At 34.1% G+C, this 13,849-nt stretch overlaps 1 long non-coding RNA gene across 1 annotated transcript; it reads right to left on the reverse strand.

Annotated features, from left to right (window-relative positions):
* Positions 1 to 303: 303 nt before the first annotated feature.
* On the reverse strand, positions 304 to 4,694 carry LOC121414362. The gene is made up of 4 exons (XR_005969846.1): positions 4,389 to 4,694; positions 3,435 to 3,518; positions 2,970 to 3,175; positions 304 to 1,979 (listed from the first exon to the last, which is right to left on the reverse strand). It is a non-coding gene; the product is annotated as an uncharacterized LOC121414362 (long non-coding RNA).
* Between the last annotated feature and the right edge of the window lie 9,155 nt (positions 4,695 to 13,849).

Raw genomic sequence — 13,849 nt, forward strand, 5'->3', positions numbered from 1 at the left:
TACTAGTGAAAATCCTTTGAAGCAAGCACTATAAAATTGCATTCTTAATCCTTATTGTAATACATGATTAGAAAATACTCTTGCATATAAGAACTTTAAATAAAACCTAATCAAACATCCTGTCCCCCCCTCCACTTCAAATCCATCATTGACTGAAAGACATATCTCAATAAATCAACCGTGTAAAGAACATTTATCTTTTAAATATTTTATGAAACAAAAATATGTTTAATAATCTATTGAAATAAATAGTTCTTAAATTAGGAAATGCATCCTCACAAAATGAAAGGTAATTCTTCTTTATTATGCTTGTTGCAATTAATACACAAATAATGATTGCAAATGTGAAAACTCCATGTCCAGTTGAAGCTTTTTTGAATAAAAACTATCTCACATAGTGGACCTCTCAAAATACTTCCCAAATCATAATATAATTACATTATCAAGAGTATTCATCACTTTCCTTGAAAAAAAAAAATAAAACCCTCCCAACTGAGATGAATGTGACACATTGTTGATATTTATAAATCTTCAAAAGAACAGAAGTTCATCTATTTCTTTCACAACAAGGACAAATTCTACAAATTCATTTGTCTGAGGTATCAAGGAAACATTCCCAGACTGGTGGAATTTCTTCAAAATCGCATTCCTCTTCAAGGTAATTTAGTATCATTAAAATTACCATGCCTTTTTTTCCCTTTTCCATTGACCCTTTCTGCCAGAATATTTTTTGGCCAGACTCATATATCAGTAGTTGAAATAGATGTTAAATACTGTAGCAAATTAAACATGATCCCCAAATCAAGTACATGTACATGTAATTACAAGATCAATTGGATGCACAATACACTGGTACACACAAAATAATCTGAATATACTACAGATATGTAGTAAGGTATTTAGAGGTGAAGAGGGATTTATAAAACTGAACTGGGAGGGTGAATCATTTGAAGTATGAAAAGGGCTTCAATATATGTATGTTACCAGATTCAAGCAATTCAATGAACTGTGCACTGAATATTGTATACTTCTGAAAAGAATGCATTGCATTGTCTGTTTTTAAAGAAATTTGTATAATTAAGTCTTTAATGTTTTCAAAAATTCAATTTATGGTTCCGAGAACAATCAGAAAACACAATGTACATTGGTGTCAGAAGCTGAACCTATCAAGTAGAGAGTTACCAGTACGTTAAACAACATACATCTTTGACAACATGATTTATAGTATTTGTTTTACAACTGTACTGTTACTATATGTTATGTACTTAAATGCATTTCAATATTGAATTTTAACCCTGCAGCAATACCACAAACCTTTGTTCTGCAAAATGGAATTTGAATTACCCATCTCAAGGAAAAAAGAATCATCTGTCAGAAGAGTTTGAGCTGGTAGAAGTGCATGCATGCCATTAGAATTGAAGTTCAATGGAAGAAACATGGTCTCGACTTTATAAAGAGTACAAGATGAGAGTGAAAGAACATATGAGATTGAAAGAGCATGAAATGAGATTGAAAGACACGATATGAGCTTGTAGGAGCACAAACTACGAATGGACGTTTTGAATAAAGAAAGAGAGGTTGCTGAAGCTAAGCTGCAGGAATCACAGGGTTATAATAATCAATTTATCAACAAATAAAGAAGTAAAGTATTCTTCATAAATTTGAATGAACTCTGTGTTTCTATGTTCTTAATGCTTTTGCCATTGTTAATAGGCATTCCTCTCCACATGAAGTTGGAAGGGGTTTATAAGAAGCATATGGCCCAATCCCCCCCCCGGCTCTTGATGTAGACATGTGTCCCATCAATTGCACCTTTCACTCCTGGAAATCTAACAGTTAGATAGAACTGTCTCCGAGTTGCTTCAACTTCTTCTCTTGTAGGAATCTTCATGTATTGGCTCTTCCTTCTTGCTTTAGCTTCTGACACATTGATGACTGCGATATTGCTGCCTCATCACCATGCATCTTTTAAAATGATCCTGTAAAATAAAAACAAACCATATGGTTGATGGGTGAGGTGATTGTTTTGAGGTAATTTAAAACATTTCATTGAAGCACATACAGATGTTAAACAATGAATATTCATCTTGTACAAATATCATACAATTTTCTCCAATATATTTTAACAAGTGGAACGCCTTTGGCAGTCTCGCCATCATTATGCGATTCAATATAGCAGCAGTGCTGACTTCAAAAACAACTATTGAATAATTTTTTGCCCAGTGCTTTAATGACTTTTTACCTTGAAGTTTTGCACATCTTTTGATTAAAGGTAGAAAAAATAATTGGGTTGTACAGTACCCGAACAATGTACCATCAATTTTTAATTTCAGCCAAGTCGTCACTAGTGAATTATATTTGTGACATAAATTGAGGAAACAGAATTGAAATTAATAGAGAAGTGACATAGAAGCATTTTTTGTGATATATGAATAAATTTTGCATAAATTAACAAATAATTTTCTAGTCAAAATTTCAAAAGTCTGTGTGGAAATTTGGGGACCCTCATGTACATGTAGCTCTACCAGACGGATGAAAAAAAAATCAAAATTGGTCTACAAATACAGAAGCATTTTTTGTGATTATGAATTTTGCATAAATTAGCATGAATAAATTTTGCATAAATTAGCATAATTTTATATTCAAAATTTCAAAATTTTGTGTACAAGTTTGGTGAACCTCATGAAGCTCTACCACGGGTTAATGGCAAAATTTATAACTCTAACCTGACATAACAGTTGTAAAAGCAGAGCCTCACTATTGCTGTGGTAGTTTTGGAATTTTTAAATTATGCAATTCATAGGTACTTGACTGTTGCTGAAATGATACTCGTATTTATGTGCTCCTCTGATTTCTAGATATTGTCATGTCATCAGCTTTATCTGGAGTCCTAAAACAATCTCAGTCATTTAGATTTAACAGTGCCAAGAAACATTCAATAATCGTTTATGAAAAATTAAATTACTTACCCACTGCATAAAAATGGAGTTGTCAACACCTGCAAATAAACAGGAAGTTGATCTATCCTCTGAGCTGTGTGTCCCTCTTCATTTCGGCTTCCAGCATATTGGTGACGGTTTCTTTTGAGTCGATACTGATCTCGAGATGGCCCATCCTTGTACGATTTCGATGGATTTTTAGCATCATGTAGCCCACAATGTCTTGGGAAAGGTAGCTGTATGCAGAAGAGTTGAATATTATTTTTAATTATTTTATTTTGTGATCTTTATAATCATTCCAAACTGTACATGTGCATGTAGATTTGATCTGCCAACATAATTACTGCAATCTTAATTTACTTCCTGAGATTAACAAAAACTACATTCAAGCCATTTCATTTCTTCAGTCTAAATATTTCATGTTCGATATCTTAAATCATTTCAATAATACTTTTAAACAAATCAAAACAATGTAAATCAAATTAATAATCATACCTCTTAGTAATTTAAAGCTGTGAAGAAGATGGAGATAATCCATAGAGACCTACACTGTATGGTACCTCTGATGCCGATGTAATTCTGTGAAACAATGGTCAAATAAAAAAAAATAATTTTTCATTAAAAAAAATATTCATTGGTTTATCACTTTTTAAATGCAAATCTCACAGTAAACACTGTGAATGATAAATAAATAAAAAAAAAACATTGTAATAATTTGTTTGAAACTGGAATATGCCTTTCAAAATTAGGCCTAGGCGTAACGACTTAACTTAAATCTGTTTTTTTTTGGGGGGGGCTTTATTTTCTCTATTTGCAAGTGAAAAGACTTTAGACCAAATTTTGAGTAATCAACTCTTTAATATTCCTACAGCCTCAAAAATTGGCCTGTGCTGAAAGCAAAAAGGTAGGTCTCGATCTACAAATGTATATTTTGAATTTGAAATGCAATTTAGGCTTTTTAGTAGGCCTACCAAGTTTAGTCAAGGCAAATTCAAAATCAAAATAATCAAAATTCAAATTGAAAAAAAAAAAATCTTTCTGACTCTTGCAGTTTCTCCTCTTAAAATGCACCAAATAGTACAAAAAATTATTATAGATTTAGATATTTCATTTTCATCTTGACATTGACAAATGAAGATATAGATGGCATAATAATATAAATATCCTCGTGAAGCTCATAAAACAATTAAGCCCGGCCCGCGGCTGAGCACCTTCAATTCGTTCAACGACACAGCGACAAAATATCCCAACACTTAAATGCACGGATGGGACTGTGGCAATACACACGCGACGATAAAGTGCATCGTCTGGACTTGTCAATACCAAAACCTCGTTCGCAATCATGAAAAACAACACTACCAATTTCATATAACTGCTTAAAACGTATCAATATATTCCAGAGAAGGAAAGCGGGAATTTTTTTTTACGAATTCAAAGAAGAATACTTACGAATTTCTAATCAAGAAGACCACTTGTCAGGTCCAGGACCGCAAGAAAAATTTTCTTCGCTTCACGGATTTTTCACAAACTCCTCAAGTGCGCATGCTCGTAAAATTAAACCATGGTTTAAACCACATCTAAGAGCAGACTAAAAAATATGACGTTTCATGACGTTTTATGACGCATTTAAACCCCCTCGGGGTTTAAACCTCTTTCGTGAAACGTAAATGAAAAACCCAGCTCGGGGTTTAAACCAGGAGGGGGTTTAAACCACCAAAAACCAGGAGCTAGGTTTTTCGTGAATTCGGGCCATTGTGTTGACAGCAATAATTATTCAACATTGCGCACGCGCCGTGCGCCGCATGAATTATGTAGATCAGTAAATAACTTACCGCTACACACGAGCAGTTGCTCTATATATTCTATGTAATATAATACACAGAGCAACTGCCCATTTTTAATGGTCCATAATATACCCACTTTTTTCTTTTTTGGAAAGAGTATGAAGTTATCTACTGATATACTGAATGTACAATAAAAGTCATTATCATATATTTCTTGACATTTCATTTACTTTTTTCCCATCTGCTCGCATAGACCTACGCCGTCACAAATAACAAAACAAAATCTCACTTTTTTTCTTTTTTGGTGGGGGATGGATTTTCCACTGGATACGCAACGGTGCAATTTTTCAAATTATTTTTTCTGCTATTTTCATAATAAACTTTAAATGATTTCGCCTGTACACTATTATTTTTAAAAGACAAAATAACAAAATTACATCTAGTCATCATCATCATAGCATCGTCACCAACTTCATTCTCATCTTCATCACCACTACCACCATCATTATCATCATCATCATCATCACCGCCACCATCACCACCACTATCATCTTCACCAAGATAATTGTCATCATCATCATCATTGCCATCATTGTCTTTCTTTTTTCTTATTTTTTCCCCTTCCCTTCTTTTTTTCCTTCCTATTTTCCTCCTTTTTTAGAGGGGCATACCACCACGCCCCCTCAATGGATATCGGCCTCTAAATATGTTTGTTGTTGTATATAAGTTGGCGGATGCCTCATGAAATGAAATAAGAGAAATAAGGAAAGGGAAACTAATTAGAAGAAAAACAAGAATGAGGAGAAGAAAAAAGAAAGCCAAAAAAAAAAAAACAATATCAAAATTTTGTTGTAAAGTCTTCTACGTCAGTTTAATAATTATGTTTTCAGTGAAATGAGAACATAAAAGAATTGAAACAAGTAAGAAGAGCTATACATCGTAGCAAAGAAATAGAGGGAAGCTACGAGACAATAAAAAGGGTGAGAAAAAGAAGACTTTGAAAACCTCACAACACGTACGAGCATAATAAAAAAAAATGGAACAAGCGAGGACAAGTAGCTGAGGGACCCTCCCCCCTCTCTCTATATTTATCTATCAAACTAGCATATACAAGAACTTCTTACTAATCAAAATATTGCGAGCAAAAAGCACGAGCTGACATTTCTTTTAAATATTCAAAACTGATAGAGAGACGCATTTTAAACATTATTCATGAAACTTATTAATCATTCATTTCCAATCATTCGATTGGGACAAATGATCTGAGAATTTAGTGTTTTTAGGAATTCATTAATAGCATAAAGTTGTATCTCAACATTAAAATATTGCAGGCGCAACGCATGAGCTAAAGCTTTATACAAAGAAAAAAAAATGACATTTTAAGTATTTTTGGTAATCACGAAAAAGATTGATATTTCATGAAAGAAAGCTCAAATCCCGAGGAATATTTTTATGAACTGACTTTAAAAGCCGGGGGCCACTTCAATTCACGAGTGGATACCATGCACGATCATGGGGTCTCAAAAAGCACCTAAACACGTAATTTCCTGATTCTGAAAATGCACCCCCTAACAAGTATTGACGTGTACCGTACCCTTGACAAGAATTGGAAACAAAACGATACTCTTTAAATATTCCCTGAAATGACCCCTAAACAAGTACAGGAATGTTTATTACCTTTTTTACCTTATTTGGCTTAGTACGACCCAACCTAGCTTCTACACCTTGCGCAAATTGGACTCTAAACACGAAGTGTTGGGGAAAACAAGGACATCCTTTATAAAACATTTTAATCTTGTTTTATCATCCCCTCAAATTCGACCCTAAAACACGTAATTTTCCTAGCGAAATAGATATACCCCTTTTTCATTATTTTTGTGTTTTTGACACCCTTATCACGTTACGTACGTAACGTGCCCTATAGTGAACAAGATTTTTTTTTGGTCGCGCATTTGGCATCCACTCGTCAATGTAAGTGGTCCCGGGCTTAAAAAACTGTGGAAGCCCCATTTAATATTTGATTATGGGTTTATAAGTCGAATAAATAAAAGCTGAAAAAAATAAAGTATTTTGTGTTCCTCTATCATAATTCTCTTTCTCTTTTAACACTAGTTCCCTTTTTTTTCTTTGGGGGGGGGGGTATTTTGGTTAAAAACCTAGGAGAGAAAAAAAAATCATAATTTCTGGCTATAGTCGTTGAAGTGGTAGGGACACCCCCCCCCCCCCCCCGTTGTTATGCATTACGCCAATATGGGACCAAATGATCCTTCATGTCCGGCGCGAAACTTATGCAATAAATTAAACTTTATTTTTTTAAAAATTTAAAGCTTGCGCTGTTAACTCCAATCGCTTTCACCTGAATTTGCGATGAATGCTAGCGTTATGAAATATATCATTATCAACGTCTGGCGAAAAGAATAACCAACCGATCACCTGACGAGAAAGCGTATCACCTGATCTGCATAACAGCTTCGATCGCGAGTCAGAAGTGAAGAGCAACTGCCAAGAAAATCAGGAAAAAGTCGTCAAAATGTAAGTTTCCCTTAATATCTTTCATTTTATTTTTGTTGCTAACAATGTATTTACGATCCTTAATTATAATATTTAACAAAAAAAGAAATAGAGCGCGTACTTGTGAAATAATATCGAAATATCCTGTACTCAAAGATTTCTAAATCCACTGATGTCGCCTATGAGGTCCATACATGTGTTTGGACCTCATTGGTACTAGGAGTGGTCTGGACCTCAGCTCAGCTCAGTCAGATACTTAGTTCTGCGGACACAGAAAACGGGTATGGGACTAAACTGGATTATGTACTGTCAAGTTTGTCGATCGTATCGACAGGGGTCCTGCCAGAAGATTCTCTTTTCTTGTAATTCATTTGATAATTACGCACCACAAATAATTCAATCACCTTACATATAATATGAACGACATTTTGAATGCTTTTACTTACGGTAAAATCCTCATTCATCTCTCCGGGGACCTTCGCTTCTACTAATTTCTTCGTTTCATTTCGAATCGTCGCGGCGAAAACATCAAACAAACTTTTCATTTTTTTTCATGACTTTGGGAGTGGGCGTGGCCTAATTAGTCAGCGAACCTCGTTCAAGACGATTTGTAAAATAAAAATCCTCTGACAATAGTCAGAGGAGCTCCGTGAGTTTCGTGAAATGCAATTTTTGTCAGCGCTGACTAAATTGTCAGCGCTGACAAATTTAGTCAGCGCTGACAGTTGTCGGGCGACAATATTGATGAAACAGCCCCCGGGTCTGGAAAAAAGACTTTGGAATTTTCTTATTATCCGTGTCTGGAACTAAAGTCTTTGCACTTTTGTGCTATAAGAACGTGCTACTATAGGATATTAGTTTAGAACGGATTCGCCAAAAATCCCTTCAAATTTATTACATTTGTGGGTAAAGTCATTATTACATTTGTGGGCGATCAAAAAATGCTACGTTTGTGGGTAAAGTGCATTATTACATTTGTGGGTAAAATTATTACATTTGTGGGTAAAGTGTTATTACATTTGTGGGCGTTATTATATTTGTGGGCGTTATTACATTTGTGGGCGATTATTACATTTGTGGGTGTAACAGGGGTATCTAGGTTTCAAAAAGAAAACCACATCTTTTGAAAAGCTCAATATCTGCTCTTTAATTTGATACCTCAATTACAGAAAATGGTCAAGAAATAATAAAGTTCTGGTCATTTGAAATAAGGCTTGAATTTCAATAATTTCATAAAATGAAGAGGTTCTCCAGGCTAGCGTTGAAACTCACTCGACACTCCGTTTTGATGACGATCAGCCATGCATTAAATCTTCTGTTCACCATGCCATAGCTTCTGTGGGAAACTGGTGAAAACACGTTTATCTAATGAATTTATGGAAATACAAGCATTATTTCAAATGACCAGAATTTTTTTATTTCTTGACCATTTTCTGTAATCGAGGTATCACATTTAAGAGCAGATATTGAACTTTTCAAAAATGTGGTTTTCTTTTTGAAATCCAGATACCCCCGCCAAATGAGATTTTTGTATCCTTTCTTCAAATTGTTTTTGCTCACTCACGCGTGAATGAGAAATAACAAAAGTAATATCAGATAAAAGAGGAGATTCTAAGCTTTAAGTTGGTAGGTCATTTGTCTATTCTATTTATGGTGACGTTATGATAAATGATCGCTAAATCACGGTTTCGTTTTTTCTGGGACGCACTGTATAGCTAAATCAAACTTAGACAAAGAACACAATTTGATTATATAACCAGACCGGGAATAACGAAGATTGCATTATATTTGATGAAACAGTTTGAGGCATGTCTTCAATGAATATGAAAACAAACATGATAAAAACGCTCATTTCAAATCTCCACTTAACATTTTTCATTGTTTGAAACTACATTTATCAAACTACTGTGAACCGCGAACGAACAAAATTTCATTTGTGTACAGAACTGATTTAATTGTGAGATAAATACTATTGCAACTGATTTTGTTGCAAGTGAGACATATACAACTGTCAGATCTTGGGACTGAAATTCCCAGTCTGGTAATAGATTTGGTTCTGTTTGAAACGAAAGTAGTTACCACTTGCAATAATCACACAATCATTCAATATCTATATGTAACATAAATTTAATTCAGAGAGACCAGCTCTATAAATGTACATATAATTAAAGAAATTGAACAATCGGAATTAAATCATGAATCACATGCATATCAACATAACATCAAACTGTATTTAGCAGTTAGCATCAGCATGAATTAACCTATACTGAATATGTTGCAATATGTATCTAATGAGAGTGATTTATTTATATTTAATCAAGGCCTAATAATTTGGCATCCAAACGTGACAATATTTTTGGTTATTAATTCCACCAATTAAGTTTCATCAAAAGAGGGTTTATACTTGGATGAATACCTACACTGGACCGTAGTATATCTAATCTGGTTATAATTTAGATAGTTCAGAACAAGGACCCCTTCGACATCGTCAATGACTATCGTTGGTCCGATGAATATAGTCGTCTAAGAGCGAACTGCGGTGGCTTCGACGACGCGAAGTAAAGCGAGCGAACTCTCGACGAAAAGCCAGTCCAGATTCGCGGACGAAATGATGAGGGCTGAGAGCCACAAGATTGCTACGATGAATCACAAGTCACGAACTCTGAGTTCGAGGATGAAGTACGAGCCCAGCTCGTCCAGTTCTTTGGAACAGTCGTGCCTGGTGAGATGAGGGCAGATGTGGTGGCTTTACCTGGCCTGTGCTGCCTGGATCCAGCCTGCCAACGATGGGGATTAAGACTCAGCTGTGCCTGCACTACACAGCCTGCAACATTCACCCAAAGTAATGGCCTACGAGAACCACACCCTCACACTCCGAGTTAAGACCAAATGTGGAAGGGTCTTCCTCTCCCGAGAATCAAACGATTTCTGATTTGCTTTTACTCAAACACCACTCCATCTTGACTCTCACAAAGACAAAGTCATTAACATTCTCAATATTCCTCTGCTTTACTCTTCCACGCTGAACATATCCAATTAAAACTACTTAACTATCCAATCTTTAATTTCACATATTCAAAACTCCCATCTCCAACATTCTCAACAGTCTTTTCCTCTCATACATAAAAACAAACATCTATGGAATTTTAGAGCCCCATTGAACTTAACTAAATTTATCAAGTTAAATGACCCAATGCTCATGACCTAAGCTTGTCAAGAAGTCAAAGTAAAATTCTAATCCTTACACCCCAGCGGGTTTGATCACTAAAGATACAGTTGATTGACTCTGGGACTATGACAAGAGTCAACCACCCAAATTCCTTTTATTATATACAAGCTGAATGGTTACTAGGGGTTAACACCAAATAGACTTACAGTCGCATTGTGACAACAACATTCAGGTGCTTTGGTTTGTTTGTTGTTTTTAGTCTCTTTCCACAACTTTCTTCATTTTTCTGGTCCAATCCTCTCTCTGTTTGTTATATCTATATCTCTTTTTAATTACCCTTTACCTTTACTCACATTTTCTCTGTCTGTCTCCCATTGCCGTCTTGATCATTTCCCATCTCTTCTTTTCTAATACTTTCCATTAATATGTACAATGTGCCTCTTTCTAGTGGCTATATGTGCGTGCTTAACATTACAATGTTTAATACAATGTATGATTTTTTTCAACAATTTATTTCCCTTTTTTGTTATGATAAAAATGTTTGTAATTGCATTCAATTTATATCATTTCATGTTTGGATTGTAAGTTTTATTCTGTTATTGTAAATTGGTTACATGTATTTTTTATTCAGCCTTTGGCTGCGAGGCATGTTTAATAAACCATTTTTGAATTGAATTGAATCCACATGTTTCAATTTTGAATTGATTGGATATCATGTTATGTCAAAGGAAAGCTGGGAACTGAAGTCATCAGCACACCTATTGCATACTCTCTTTACTCATCTTTCCTCTCTTTAGCTCCTTTGTCGTCTATATCCTTTTCCATCTCAACTTTTCTTATGCTTTCCATTTATGTACAATATGCCACTTTGTAGTGGTTATAATGTGCGTTATTAACATTTACAATGTTAAAACAATGTATAATTTGTTTTTATTTTCAACAATTTATTTCCTTTTATTATAATAAGTAGTACTAGTAATTGTATTCCATTTATATTATTTCATGTTTGTGTAAGTATTATTCTGTCATTGTAAATTGGACACATGTTTTTTTATTCCACCTTTGGCTGCGAGGCAAGTTTAATAAACCATTTTTGAATTGAATCCACATGTTTCAATTTTGAATTGATTAGGTATCATGTTATGTCGAAGGAAAGCTGGGAATGGAGGTCATCAGCACAACTATTGCATACTGCATTTATGGCAGCGTGCTTGGCCGTTTCCACAAAATAAAGCTTAATTATGAAATTCAATCATATTTCTTATTATTAATAAAATATGAAAGGCAGATTAACAGCATTCGATTACATAAGCAAATATAGCATGAATAAAACAATAATTTTCCTTTCATTTATAGTTGGTAGGGGCTTTAGAGCAAATTACTGTGATTTTCATAACATTAGGTGAACGATCAACAGTTATTTCCAATGATTCCACGATCCATGTTTGTTCTTCAATCGAATGTAGAATAGAGTTCAATGGTTTAGTCAGGCCCTTGTTTGATGATTTTTTTTTCTTCATCACGTTACTATTATTCCAGATTGAGCGTCTTGATATCAATTACATTGATCTCAGTCAATGTCAGTCTGCATCACGTGATCTGGCTCAGTTCATTTGTAAGATGCCTCATCTCAGGGAACTTAATCTAGGTTCTTCTCAAAACAGTCCGAAATTTCATGACGACTTGTATTCAACATTATCATCCTTGGCATCGTGTGCAAAGGTATATTTTCAGTTTCTTATTTTCTTTCAATCATTGCAGTATGAAGTGATGCGAATATTCACTTTCTTCAACTCAAATTTGTCTGTTATATACCAGAGGAACTATATCATTATAGTTTGAACATTGTGTATAGGCATAACGCCCTTGGCCCAGTTTGTATTGTTTTATTATTCTGTTAAATATTCTTAATTATTATCATAATTTCATTATCTGTTATTTATTCCAGGGAAACGAGAAGAGCAGACATTGCTTCAAAGTGGATTCCCTTTTCTTCTACGTCTTTAAATTTTACTTAAGTTTGTTTTGTAGTTTGTGTATGAATTGAAAGAGAAGCAGAATAAATTCAGTCAATCAATCAATCAATCATGATAATCTTAATTTCACTATCTTATAGTGACACAGCCCAGCACGCAACAATAAAAGGCTTTCCTTCCCCAGCCCGAGAAGCATTAGACGTTAGCATATTGTCTGCGGTTGTGTGTGTGTGCAGGGGGAGGGGATGCTTGTTTCCAACCATCCGTCGAATAGGTAGAAATCAAGCATATTTGTATCCAACCTTTTCTCAACCTTGCGTCAATCTTATTTTACACTTTTGGTCTCATATGGAAGAGGAAAGGATGGAAAATCGGTGTATAATTTTTTTCCAAATAGATAGCAGTAAAAGCCAGAAAAACTCACTCAAAATTGCAAATTTTCTCGTGCAAAATTAGATTTGCAGCACCTTTGCCCATTGTTTTAACTCAGTCATGCATTCGTTATATAAATGTTGAGGTGAATATCAAGTAAAAGAATTGAAGCATAATTATTTTTCCATTCATTTTATGAGGAAAATGTATGATTCTAATGGCAAAAATTACATTTATTCCGGTGTCCCTCTTTTCGGTGACGCTCTGTACTTTACATTTTCCTTTTTGAATAATTTAAGACGATGTACATTTTTATTTCAGATTTGTCATAGGTCAGGAGGTAGGGGTTTATTTGATTGTTTATTAAAATGAACCACTACTTGTTACTCTTTTCCCCTGTTGACAAGTACGTATATAATATAAACAAACGATGATAGAACAAATAACGACAGACGCGTCCGATTAGTAATGTACATAATATCTAAAATACTACGTTCAAATAATCTTTAGCATCATCTGCAAAGGTATATTTTTACCTCTTTAAACCTATTTTTACCTTCTAATTATTGAAGCGTCTAGGGATAAGCATATAATCATGATAACCTTTGTTTCGTTTTAATTATGATGATCTTGATTTAAAGCTTTCTCTTTTGTGTGTGTGTTTTGAAAAAATAAATCTAGTTACATTTTGCAAGGTTTATGACAAAGACAATTTGTCATTTGAAAATTAATATACAGCCATCAAGATGCATACAATATTCGAAATGACAAACATTAGTCCAGTCATTTATTATGTATAAAAACAGCAAATGTTTGATTAGTGCTATCGACGTAAAAAACATTAATAATAATTAAAAACGATCGGAAAAAATATTCATTTGAGCGCATTCTCTACATTGCCCATATAAACAAAATTTGTTTAGGGTAAAAAGCTGTCTCATTTCCATTGTTCATGAGCATGGAAAGTGAAAACAAAATTCGTTTTTTTTTCTCTCTCTGGTTCGCTTCTTTTCATTTGTTTCATTAAAACTTTACATGTATTCGTATCTCATGAAATTATGATGTTGTTTAATTATCTTTTGCATAAGGATTTGTAAT

This window comes from Lytechinus variegatus, chromosome 4 (genome assembly GCF_018143015.1).
Source record: "Lytechinus variegatus isolate NC3 chromosome 4, Lvar_3.0, whole genome shotgun sequence".
In the NCBI taxonomy this organism is placed as follows: Eukaryota; Metazoa; Echinodermata; class Echinoidea; order Temnopleuroida; family Toxopneustidae; genus Lytechinus; species Lytechinus variegatus.